We start from the raw sequence: 14,522 nt of genomic DNA on the forward strand, positions 1-14,522 counted from the left end.
TGCTTGCTGCAGCTCCCCTCACTACCTTCTTCCTACTTAAGCTTAAATAGTCTTGATCGCGAGGGTGAGATTGCTGAGTCCCCGTGACTCACAGATTACTTCCAAAACCAGATGCAGGTGCCGATGATGCCAGTGCAGGGGACGCGACCGATCTCAAGTGGGAGTTCGACGAGGATTCGGGACGTTACTATGTTTCCTTTTCGGACGATCAGTAGAGGAGCCCGGTTGGGGCGATCGGGGATCTATGCATTTGGGATTGTCTTTATTTATGTTGGCTCCGTAGTCGGACCTTGATTTTATTCGGGATGATGTAATGCTATATTTATGTATTGTGTGAAGTGGCGATTGTAAGCCAACTCTTTATCCCTTCCTTATTCAGTACATGGGATGTGTAAAGATTACACCCCTTGCGACATGCCTACTATGCGGTTATGCCTCTAAGTCGTGCTCCGACACGTGGGAGATATAGCCGCATCGTGGGTGTTACACCTCGCCTTGTTACTCCCGCCTAGTAACTTTTCAGTTGCCACAGTATTTCCTCAAACACAACCTCCGCTCACACAGACACACACAACCCTCGAAACCATTAGTAGCTCGCCGCCATCGCCGGCGTCTCCATCCTCAACCTCTGCCTGTGTGCCGGGGAGCTCAAGTAGCCAATGGCCAAAAAGAGGTTTATCGCGGCCTTTTTGCCCGACGCTGGTGAGGTGGCCACCAAGGTGTCCCCGTCGTCCTCCACAGGCCCGATCCGCCGTCGCCGGTCCCCCGGTCCACCCGCTGCTGCGCCCCTACGCCGGTTCGAGGACTTTCCTCCCCCGGACCCGGCAGCCGACGAAGTCCTACCTCGGGGTCCGGCAGCGGCGGTGGGGGATGTGGGTCACCGAGATTACAGATCGAGATACCCACACCAGTCGGTGGCTCGGTAGCTTCCACACGGCCGAACTCGCGGCCATGGAGTACGACCACTGGCAGGTCCGCTACCACGGCGCGGCGGCTAGGCTCAATTTCCCCTTCGGCACACGTTCGGTCCACCTCGTTCCGCAGGAGCCAGGGGTGGTGAGCTCGGCTATGGCGCGGGAGGACCGCGAGGCGTGGGAGCGTCTCGAAGCCGAGGCCGCCGACGAGGCCTACATGCAAGAGCTCCACCGGCAGCACCTGGAGCTCGTGGAGGCGTATCGAGCGATCTTTGCCGGCGCGAAGGGCGGCAAGGTTATCACTCTCTCCTCTGATGACAAGGTCGAAGGCGGCGAGGACGGCAGCGCGGAGGGAGGCGAGGTTATCGTGCTCTCCTTTGATGACGAGGTCGAAGGCGACGGCGACGCGGAGGGCGTCGAGGTGGGCCCCGAGGACGAGGAGATCGACATCGACGAGTGGAGGAGTGCCTTCCCCAATGACCCCGACGATGGTACTGGCCCGGACCCGGCTCGCGGCACACCATACATGACGAGGAAGGATTGGCTCAACATCTACTTCGACCGAAAGTAGTTTAGCTTAGTTTAAATATATGTTTTATGTTCGGTTATGCAAAAATATCTATGTTTATGTTTGAGTGCATGCTACTTTCGGTTGAACCTACTTTGAACTTGATCAAATTGAATATTTACAACCTTAAGTTTAGGGGATCGACTAGAAAAGGCCAAAAATTGTTGGATTATATATATATATATATCTACTAAGGGTTTTAGTCCTTTAACTTTTTAAGGATCGCCTAGAGATGTCCTTATGACTTGTTTATTTCAGTTCTTCACAATGCGATGCTCTATATGTGCAATTATTTGATGTGCAGTTCAATTTCATCAATAACAGTTTCAACAATACCACTATGAATTATGATATTTGGTTGTTGTTAAGGATATTGCAGTTAACATGCCTTTTCGTTTTTCAATTGTTGTTTAGCAACATGCATTGTACTGAATAACTAAATATGCAATCCCAGGCTACATAGCAACAAGGAAGAGTGTTACCTTAATGTTCTGATGATGTCTAGATATACATGTAATAAAATATTATATAATTGGATGGATGGAGTGTTGTACTACATCATTTTTCAATTGTTGTTTAGCTTCTAATATTAACTTGGTGCTTTTAGGTACATATATCATTGCCAAAGATCCACACTTCGACCCTTTCTGCGTATGGGGCAATGAGATATTCATGAACCAGCATCAAGTGAGGAAACTGATAAAGATTGTTACTAAAATGGGTCAAAAGATGTCAATTGAACTATTTGTTTATACTTTATGCAAGACAACAGTGAAGTGCAGGGTGGTAAGTAAGAACCCTGTAGCCTTATTTTTACTGCACGTAATGAGTTGTGTTAGATGACAATATCTGAATCTTTTTTCTTTTGCAGTGGATCCTGAAGCAGTTTACTCAAGATTACCTCTCAAATTACATGATTGGCGGGCGGCCATCACAAGGGGTTGGACTAGAGTCCTGCATGCCTTCTGCATCCAGGAGAGCACAATGCGGCCATTCCACTTCACCGTGTTCAGCAATTGGAATGTTTGTCGCCTCTTTCTTTACCATCTGTAATAGTGCAAGTATAGAACCCTGGTACATCATTCTTTATTTGGTGCTTCTGTAATTCTTAAACATATGTGAGGAGCTCTCGCAAAGGCGTGTGCAAAATTTTGTTATCAAATGACATGCGAGGAGCTCTCGCAAAAACAACAAAAATAGTGTATTTTTTACAAGTTTTTTCTGAGACAAATTTTGTTTTTTCTCCACGATCTCCTACAATGTCCAAACACAAAAAAAAATTGCACACACCTTCCACACCTAAGCATCTTGGATGCCAAAAGAATTCATATTTTTTGGAATGTTTTTGCTATTTTTTTGAATTTACGGTTCACACACGTACATATTTACTGTTTTTCCTTCACCACGAGCTCCTAGAATGTCCAAACAACATGAAAATTTGCACGCACCTTGCGAACCTGAGTACCTTCAGTCCCACAAAATTTCAGATTTTTTTGACTTTTTTTGCTATTTTTTCGAGATGGTAAAGCTGTTTGACCAGACGGTAATGGCGCAGAAGGGCATTTCTATAAGGGCAACTAACGGCAAAGGGGCAAATTTGAGCACACATTGAAATTAGGGGCAAATTTGAGTAGTGGGTTCTAGTTAGGGCAGAAATGGAATTGTCCCTATGAATAAAGCTATAGCCTGCTTTCAAGTTTAGATTAGGTACAATTTTAAATATCAGCAATTAAATTAGGGTGAAATTATGTTGTGCAGGTCATTACGGCACACACACGGTAAAACACAAACGTTTGCGATATACACAATAATCCGAAATGGTTCACAGAGAGGAAACGTGTGCAAGCATGCACATAGTTGCCGTTCGCAAAGTGTGTGTGATGTCAGACACTATCACATACGGTGCGGAAAAACTAAATGTGTCTGATTGTCTACCTATCGTGCACGGTTTATAATCATGAACTGTTTGTGATGTGTCAGGCACCGTAAATCTCCCGTGCCTAGAATCTGCCTAGAAAACTGTCGTGCCTAGAATTTGCCTGGTTTTAGGCAGAACTACAAAACTCCGACTACGATGGCAATGCAAGCACAAATGAGTGGCAAGGATGAAGCGTTTGGGATATTCGAGATATCGGAAATGGTTATACAGGGACAACTGTATGCATCAAGGCTCCCTATCCCCGACGGTTTCTGGGTCGTGTGGGAAGGACCCTCCTATCGCCCACACTCACTTGGAGACGGTTCCATATGCCGTTGCGGAAAGGGGTTAAAACCCGTTTGTTTAGGACTGATGCACACTAGTGCTCCAAAATATCGGGACGCCTTCTAGCTAAAGTGGACTCTTCTCCAGTCCCTTTTTCATCAATCTTAATATTACTAAACAAGGAATCAATAGAAGAAACACCGATCATTTTAAGATCTTCATCACTTTTTGCTACCTCTTGAGCACTGCGTTGGTTTTCCCTTGAAGAGGAAAGGGTGATGCAGTAAAGCAGCGTAAATATTTCCCTCGGTTTTTTAGAACCAAGGTATCAATCTAGTAGGAGACCACGCGCGAGTCACCTCGTACGTACACAAACAAACAAGAACCTCGCAACCAACATGATAAAGGGGTTGTCAATCCCTTCACGGCCACTTGCAAGAGTGAGATCTGATAGAGATAATAATAAGATAAATATTTTTGGTATTTTTATGTATAGATTGAAAGTAAAGATTACAAAATAAAATAGATTGGAAACTTATATGATGGAGAATAGACCCGAGGGCCATAGGTTTCACTAGTGGCTTCTCTCAAGATAGCATAAGTATGACGGTGGGTGAACAAATTATTGTCGAGCAATTGATAAAAAAGCGAATAATTATGAGAATATCTAGGTATGATCATGTATATAGGCATCACGTCCATGAAAACTAGACCGAAACGATTCTACATCTACTACTATTACTCCACACATCGACCGCTATCCAGCATGCACCTAGAGTATTAAGTTCATAAGAACAGAGTAATGCCTTAAGCAAGATGACATGATGTAGAGGGATAAACTCATGCAATATGATATAAACCCCATCTTTTTATCCTCGATGGCAACAATACAATACGTGTCATTTCCCTTTCTATCACTGGGATCGAGCACCGCAAGATTGAACCCAAAGCTAAGCACTTCTCCCATTGCAAGAAAGATCAATCTAGTAGGACAAACCAAACTGATAATTCGAAGATACTTGCAAAGATAAACCAATCATACATAAAAGAATTCAGAGAAGATTCAAATATTATTCATAGATAGACTTGATCATAAACCCACAATTCATCGGATCTCGACAAACACACCGCAAAAGAAGATTACATCGAATAGATCTCCAAGAGAATCGAGGAGAACTTTGTATTGAGGTCCAAAGAGAGAGAAGAAGCCATCTAGCTACTAGCTATGGACCCGAAGGTCTGAAGTAAACTACTCACACATCATCTGAGGGGCCATGGAGTTGATGTAGAGGCCCTCCATGATCAATGCCCCCTCCGACGGAGCTCCGGAAAAGGCCCCAAGATAGGATCTCTTGGGTACAGAAGGTTGCGGCGGTGGAAATAGGGTTTCGTGGTGCTCCTGGATGTTCTCAGGGTATATGCATATATATAGGAGGAAGAAGTAGGTCGGTGGAGCAACGAGGGGCCCACAAGGGTGGAGGGCGCACCGAGGGGTAGGCGCGCCCCCCTGCCTCGTGGCCTCCTCGATTGTTTCTTGACGTCCACTCCAAGTCCCCTGGATCATGTTTGTTCCAAAAATAGCGCTCCCGAAGGTTTCATTCCGTTTGGACTCCGTTTGATATTCCTTTTCTACGAAACACTGAAATAGGCAAAAAAACAGCAATTTGGGCTGGGCCTCCAGTTAATAGGTTAGTCCCAAAAATAATATAAAAGTGTAAATAAATCCCATTAACATCCAAAACATATAATATAATAGCATGGAACAATCAAAAATTATAGATACATTGGAGACGTATCAAGCATCCCCAAGCTTAATTCCTGCTCGTCCTCGAGTAGGTAAATGATAAAAACAGAATTTTTGATGTGGAATGCTTCCTAACATATTTCTCAATGTAATTTTTCTTTATTGTGGCATGAATGTTCAGATCTGAAAGATTCAAGATAAAAGTTTAATATTGACATAGAAATAATAATACTTCAAGCATACTAACTAAGCAGTTATGTCTTCTCAAAATAACATAGCCAAAGAAAGTTATCCCTACAAAATCATATATTCTGGTTATGATCTATCTTCACCACACAAAATATTAAATCATGCACAACCCTGATGACAAGCCAAGCAATTGTTTCATACTTTTGATGTTCTCAAACTTTTTCAATCTTCACGCAATATATGAGCGTGAGCCATGGATATAGCACTATAGGTGGAATAGAATGGTGGTTGTGGAGAAGAAAAAAAGGAGAAGATAGTCTCACATCAACTAGGCGTATCAATGGGCTATGGAGATGCCCATCAATAGATATCAATGTGAGTGAGTAGGGATTTCCATGCAACGGATGCACTAGAGCTATAAGTGTATGAAAGCTCAATAAAAAACTAAGTGGGTGTGCATCCAACTTGCTTGCTCACGAAGACCTAGGGCAATTTGAGGAAGCCCATCATTGTAATATACAAGTCAAGTTCTATAATGTAAAATTCCCACTAGTTTATGAAAGTGAAAACATAGGAGACTATCATGAAGATCATGGTGCTACTTTGAATCACAAGTGTGGAAAAAGGATAGTAACATTGTCCCTTCTCTCTTTTTCTCTCATTTTTTTATTTGGGCCTTCTTTCTTTCTTTTTCTTTTGGCCTCTTTTCTCCCTTTTTTTTATTTTTCATCCGGAGTCTCATCCCGACTTGTGGGGGAATCATAGTCTCCATCATCCTTTCCTCACTGGGACAATGCTATAATAATGAGGATAATCACACTTCTTTTTACTTACAACTCAAGAATTACAAGTCAATACTTAGAACAAAATATGGCTCTATGTGAATGCCTCCGGCGGTGTACCGGGATATGCAATGAATCAAGAGTGACATGTATGAAAAAATTATGAACAGTGGCTTTGCCACAAATACGATGTCCACTACATGATCATGCATGGCAATGTGACAATGATGAAGCGTGTCATAACAAACAGAACGGTGGAAAGTTGCATGGCAATATATCTCAGAATGGCTATGGAAATGCCATAATAGGTAGGTAGGTGGATGTTTTCAGGAAGGTATATGGTGGGTTTATGGTACCGGCGAAAGTTGCGCGATACTAGAGAGGCTAGCAAATGTGGAAGGGTGAGGGTGCATATAATCCATGGACTCAACATTAGTCATAAAGAACTCACATACTTATTGCAAAAATCTATTAGTTATCGAAACAAAGTACTACGCGCATGCTCCTAGGGGGGTAGATTGGTAGGAAAATACCATCGCTCGTCCCCGACCGCCACTTATAAGGAAGGCAATCAATAAATAAATCATGCTCCGACTTCATCACATAACGGTTCACCATACGTGCATGCTACGGGAATCACAAAATTCAACACAATTATTTCTCAAATTCACAACTACTCAACTAGCATGACTCTAATATCACCATCTCCATATCTCAAAACAATTATCAAGTATCAAACTTCTCATAGTATTCAATGCACTTATATGAAAAATTTTATTAAGCCTAAAAGCAAATTGCCATGTTGTTCTAAAGGACTCTCGAAATAATATAAGTGAAGCATGAGAGATCAATTATTTCTATAAAATGAAACCACCACCGTGCTCTAAAAGATATAAGTGAAGCACTAAAGCAAAAACTATATAGCTCAAAAGATATAAGTGAAGCACCTAAATTATTCTAATAGATTCCGATTCATGTGTGTCTCTCTCAAAAGGTGTGTACAGAAAGGATGATTGTGGCAAACTAAAAAGCAAAGACTCAAATCTTACAAGACGCTCCAAGAAAAACGCATATCATGTGGTGAATAAAAATATAGCTCCAAGTAAAGTTACCGATGAACGAAGACAAAAGAGGGGATGCCTTCCGGGGCATCCCCAAGCTTAGGCTTTTTGGTGTCCTTGTATTTTACCTTGGGGTGCCTTGGGCATCCCCAAGCTTAGGCTCTTTCCACTACTTGTTCCATAATCCATCAAATCTTTACCCAAAACTTGAAAACTTCACAACACAAAACTTAACAGAAAATCTCGTGAGCTCCCTTAGCGAAAGAAAACAAAACACCACTTCAAGGTACTGTAATTAACTCATTATATATTTATATTGGTGTTAAACCTACTGTATTCCAACTTCTCTATGGTTTATGAACTCTTTTACTAGCCATAGATTCATCAAAATAAGCAAACAACACACGAAAAACAGAATCTGTCAAAAACAGAACAGTCTGTAGTAATCTGTAACTAACGCAAACTTCTGGAACCCCAAAAATTCTAATAACTTGCTGGACGTGAGTAATTTATCTATTAATCATCTGCAAACATAATTAACTAAATATCACTCTCCAATAAAAAATGGCAGCAATTCTCGTGAGCGCTAAAGTTTCTGTTTTTTACAGCAAGATCAAAAAGAATTTCCCCAAGTCTTCCCAACGGTTCTACTTGGCACAAACACTAATTAAACAAAAAAACACAACCAAAACAGAGGCTAGATAAATTATTTATTACTAAATAGGAGAAAAAAGCAAGGAATAAAAATAAAAATGGGTTGCCTCCCAACAAGTGCTATCGTTTAACGCCCCTAGCTAGGCATAAAAGCGAAGATAGATCTAGGTATTGCCATCTTTGGTAGGCAATCCACAAGTGGATCTCATAATAGATTCATATGGTAATTTAATTTTCTTTCTAGGGAAGTGTTCCATACCTTTCCTTAACAGAAATTGGAATCTAATATTCCCTTTCTTCATATCAATAATTGCACTAATCGTTCTAAGGAAAAGTCTACCAAGAATAATAGGACATGAAGGATTGCAATCTATATTAGGAACAATGAAATCTACTGGCACATAATTCCTATTTGCAACAATAAGAACATCATTAATTTTTCCATAGATTTCTTAATAGTGGAATCCGCAAGGTGCAAGTTTAGAGAACAATCATCGAATTCACGGAAACCTAGCAAATCACACAAAGTTTTTGGGATCGTGGAAACACTATCACCCAAATCAAACAAAGCATACCATTCATGATCTTTAATTTTTATTTTAATAGTAGGTTCCCACTCATCATAGAGTTTTCTCGGGATAGAAACTTCCAACTCAAGTTTTTCTTCATAAGATTGCATCAAAGCATCAACGATATGTTTAGTTAAAGCTTTATTTTGACTATAAGCATGAGGAGAATTTAGCACGGATTGCAACAAGGAAATACAATCTATCAAAGAGAAATTATCATAATTAAATTCCTTGAAATCCAAGATAGTGGGTTCGTTGCTATCTAAAGTTTTAACCTCTTCAATCCCACTTTTATCAATTTTTGCATCAAGATCTAAAAACTCCGAATTTTTGGGACGCCTTCTAACTAAAGTTGACTCATCTCCAATCCCATCATTATCAAGATTCATATTGCAAAACAAAGATTTAATGGGGGACACATCAATCACTTTTAGATCTTCATCCTTGTTATCATGAAAACTAGAAGAACACGCTTTCACAAAGCAATCTCTTTTTGCACGCATCCTAGCAGTTCTTTCTTTGCACTCATCAATGGAAATTCTCATGGCTTTGAGAGACTCATTGATATCATTCTTAGGTGGAATAGATCTAAGTTTCAAAGAATCAACATCAAGAGAAATTCTATCCACGTTCCTAGCCAACTCATCAATCTTAAGCAATTTTTCTTCAATCAAAGCATTGAAACTCTTTTGCGAACTAATAAATTCTTTAATACTAGATTCAAAATAAGAGGGCATATTATTATAATTTCCATAAGAATTGTTGTAGGAATTACCGTACTTATTAGAGGAATTACTAGGAAACGGCCTAGAATTAAAATTACCTCTATACGCGTTGATACCAAAATTATTCCTAGCAACAAAATTCACATCCATAGATTCATTATTATTCTCAATCAAAGTAGAAAAAGGCATATCATTAGGATCAGTAGGAGCACTCTTATTAGCAAACAATTTCTTAAGTTCATCCATCTTTCCACTCAAAACGTTAATCTCTTCAATTGCATGCACTTTTTTACTAGTAGATCTTTCAGTGTGCCATTGAGAATAATTAACCATAATATTATCTAGGAGTTTGGTAGCTTCTCCTAAAGTGATTTCCATAGAAGTGCCTCCCGCGGCCGAATCTAAAAGATTTCTATAAGCAAAATTCAATCCGGCATAAAAATTTTATATGATCATCCATAAATTCAATCCATGTGTAGGGCAATTATGTATCATTAATTTCATCCTCTCCCAAGATTGTGCAACATGCTCATGATCAAGTTGCTTAAAATTCATAATATCGTTTCTAAGAGAGATGATCTTAGCAGGGGGAAATACTTAGAGATAAAAGCATCTTTGCACTTATTCCATGAATCAATACTATTTTTAGGCAAAGACGAAATCCAAGCTTTAGCGTGATCTCTAAGCGAAAATGGAAATAGCTTAAGTTTAACAATATCATTATCCACATCTTTCTTCTTTTTCATATAACACAAATCAACAAAGTTGTTTAGATGGGTAGTGGCATCTTCACTAGGAAGGCCGGAAAATGGATCTTTCATGAGAAGATTCAGCAAAGCAGTATTAATTTCACAAGATTTAGCATCAGTAAGAGGAGCAATCGGAGTGTTAATAAAACCATTATTGTTGGTATTGGCAAAGTCACATAATTTAGTATTATCTTGAGCCATCGTGACAAGCAAGCAATCCAACACACAAGCAAGCAAGCGAAGAAAAAGCGAACAGAAAAAGAGGGTGAAAGGAAAAGAGGGCGAATAAAACGGCAAGGGTGAAGTGGGGGAGAGGAAAACGAGAGGCAAATGGCAAATCATGCAATGCGAAGGATAAGAGTTGTGATGGGTACTTGGTATGTCTTGACTTGGCGTAGATCTCCCCGGCAACGGCGCCAGAAATCGTACGTTGTCGGGAGATCGAGTCTTGACTTGACTTGGTGTAAGCCTCCCCGGCAACAGCGCCAGAAATCCTTCTTGCTACCTCTTGAGCACTGCGTTGGTTTTCCCTTGAAGAGGAAAGGGTGATGCAGTAAAGCAGCGTAAGTATTTCCCTCAGTTTTTTAGAACCAAGGTATCAATCCAGTAGGAGACCACGCGCGAGTCACCTCGTACCTACACAAACAAGTAAGAACCTCGCAACCAACGCGATAAAGGGGTTGTCAATCCCTTCACGGCCACTTGCAAGAGTGAGATATGATAGAGATAATAATAATAAGTTAAATATTTTTGGTATTTTTATGATATATATTGAAAGTAAAGATTGCAAAATAAAATATATTGGAAACTTATATGATGGAGAATAGACCCGGGGGCCATAGGTTTCACTAGTGGCTTCTCTCAAGATAGCATAAGTATTATGGTGGGTGAACAAATTACTGTCGACCAATTGATAGAAAAGCGAATAATTATGAGAATATCTAGGTATGATCATGTATATAGGCATCACGTCCGTGACAAGTAGACCGAAACGATTATGCATCTACTACTATTACTCCACACATCGACCACTATCCAGCATGCATCTAGAGTATTAAGTTCATAAGAACAGAGTAACGCCTTAAGCAAGATGACATGATGTAGAGGGATAAACTCATGCAATATGATATAAACCCCATATTTTTATCCTCGATGGCAACAATACAATACGTGTCATTTCCCTTTCTGTCACTGGGATCGAGCACCGCAAGATTGAACCCAAAGCTAAGCACTTCTCCAATTGCAAGAAAGATCAATCTAGTAGGCCAAACAAAACTGATAATTTGAAGAGACTTGCAAAGATAAACCAATCATACATAAAATAATTCAGAGAAGATTCAAATATTATTCATAGATAGCCTTGATCATAAACCCACAATTCATTGGATCTTGACAAACACACCGCAAAAGAAGATTACATCGAATAGATCTCCAAGAGAATCGAGGAGGAACTTTGTATTGAGATCCAAAGAGAGAGAAGAAGCCATCTAGCTACTAGCTATGGACCCGAAGGTCTGAAGTAAACTACTCACACATCATCGGAGGGGCCATGAAGTTGATGTAGAGGCCCTCCGTGATCAATGCCCCCTCTGACGAAGCTCCGGAAAAGGCCCCAATATGGGATGTCTTGGGTACAGAAGGTTGCGGCGGTGGAAATAGGGTTTCTTGGTGCTCCTGGATGTTCTCGGGGTATATGGATATATATAGGAGGAAGAAGTAGGTCGGTGGAGCATTGAGGGGCCCACGAGGGTGGAGGGCGCGCCCCCTGCCTCGTGGCCTCCTCGATTGTTTCTTGACGTCCACTCCAAGTCCCCTGGATCACGTTTGTTCCAAAAATAACGCTCCCGAAGGTTTCATTCCGTTTGGACTCTGTTTGATATTCCTTCTCTACGAAACACTGAAATAGGCAAAAAAACCAGCAATTTGGGCTGGGCCTCCGGTTAATAGGTTAGTCCCAAAAATAATATAGAAGTGTAAAATAAAGCCCATTAACATCCAAAACAGATAATATAATAGCATGGAACAATCAAAAATTATAGATACGTTGGAGACGTATCACTTTTGCTAAAGTAATCACTAGAAAACATTTTTCTAAAAATTATCTTTTAGCTCTAAGCATAGCGGTTCTTTTCTTACTTTCATCCGTAGAAACATAAAGATCTTTAATTGATTCGTCTACCTTAGGCACAAAAAAATTCATCTTGAGATTTTCCACATCATGTGAAATTCTATCAACACTTCTAGAAAAATCATCAATCTTACTCAACTTTTCTTCTATGGAAGTGTTGAAAACTTTTTGCATGTTGATAACTTCTTTAATATTATTCTCAAGATCAGAGGTGTTCCTATTATTATTACAAGATTGATTTCCATAGGAATTACCATAATTATTAGAGGAATTACTAGGAAAAGGCCTAGGATTAAAATTACCTCTATAAGCATTGTTTTGAAATTATTTCGAGAGATAAAATTCACATCTACGGCATTACTATTTTGCTCAATCAAAGTAGACAAAGTCATATCATTAAAATCAATAGGAGCACTTCTACTAGCAACCAATTTCATAAGAGCATCAAATTTTTCACTCAAAGAACAAATTTCTTCAACCGAATTAACTTTTTTACTAGTAGGAGCTCTTTCGGTATGCCATTGCGAATAATTTGCCATAATATTATCAAGCAATTTGGTGGTTTCACCCAAAGTAATTTCCATAAAAGTACCACCTGTGACAGAATCTAAAAGATTTCGAGAAACAAAATTCAATCCTGCATAAAAAATTGTATGATCATCCAAAGATTTAACCCATGAGTTGGGCAATTCCTTAGCATCATTTTCATCCTTTCCCAAGATTGTGCAACATGCTCATATTCAAGTTGCTTGAAATTCATGATTTGGGTTCTAAGGGAAATAATTTTTGTGGGCGGAAATACTTAGTGATAAATGCATCTTTGCACTTATTCCAAGAATCGATACTATTTCGAGGCAAAGAAGAGAGCCAAATTTTTGCAGAATCATGCAAAGAAAATAGAAATAATTTCATCTTCACAATATCATTGTCCACATGTTTTTTCTTTTGCATATCGCATAATTCCATGAAGGTATTAAGATGGGATGCGGCATCCTCATTAGGAGTACCGAAAAATTGATCTTTCATAACAAGATTCAGCAAAGCAGTATTAATATCACAAGACTCCGCACTAGTGGCGGGAGGAGCAATCAGAGTGCCGATAAAATCATTGTTGTTGGTATTTGAGAAATCACATAATTTGGTGTTCTCTTGAGTCATGATGACCACACAACAAGATTGAACTCAAAAATAGATCCGGCAAAAAAACGGCGAACGGAGAAAGAGGGACGAATAAAATGGTAAATTTTCGTGAAGTGGGGGAGAGGAAAATGAGAGGCAAATGGAAAATAATGTAAATTGCGAGGAGATGAGATTTGTGATTAGGAACCTGGTATATGTTGAAGATCCTCCCTGGCAACGGCGCGAGAAATTCCTTTTGATGTCGGCTAGGACTATGTCGGTATTTCCCTAAAGAGGAAGGGATGATGCAGCACAACGACGGTAGGTATTTCCCTCAGTGATGAAACCAAGGTTATCAAACCAGTAGGAGAACCAAGCAACACAACGTAAATAGCCCCTGCACAGAAATAACAACCACTCGCAACCCAACGTGTTAAAGGGGTTGTCAATCCCTTTCAGGTAACGGTGCCAGAAATTGGTGCGTGGACAGAAGAAAGTTGTGATAGATTGAATAAATAGATCACAAATAAAATAAAGTGTAGCAAAGTATTTTTTATTTTTGGTTTAATATATCTGAAAATAAATGCAAAGGAAAAGTAGATCGCAAAGGTAAATACATGAGAAAGAGACCCGGGGGGCATAGGTTTCACTAGTGGCCTCTCTCGAGAAAAATAGTCAAACGGTGGGTGAACAAATTACTGTTGGGCAATTGATAGAACTTCAAATAATCATGATGATATCCAGGCAATGATCATTATATAGGCATCACGTCCAAGATTAGTAGACTGACTCATGCTTGCATCTACTAGTATTACTCCACACATCGACCGCTATCCAGCATGCATCTAGTGTATTAAGTTCATGGAGAAACAGAGTAGTGCAATAAGAACAATGACATGGTGTAGACAAGACCTATCTATGTAGAGATAGACCTCATCGTTCTATTCTTAGTAGCAACGATACATACGTGTCGGTTCCCATTCTGTCACTGGGATCAAGCACCGTAAGATCGAACCCACTACAAAGCACCTCTTCCCATTGCAAGATAAATAGATCAAGTTGGCAAAACAAAACCCAAATATCGTAGAAGAAATACGAGGCTATAAGAGATCATGCA

Source organism: Triticum urartu, chromosome 5, assembly GCF_003073215.2.
Source record: "Triticum urartu cultivar G1812 chromosome 5, Tu2.1, whole genome shotgun sequence".
In the NCBI taxonomy this organism is placed as follows: domain Eukaryota; kingdom Viridiplantae; phylum Streptophyta; class Magnoliopsida; order Poales; family Poaceae; genus Triticum; species Triticum urartu.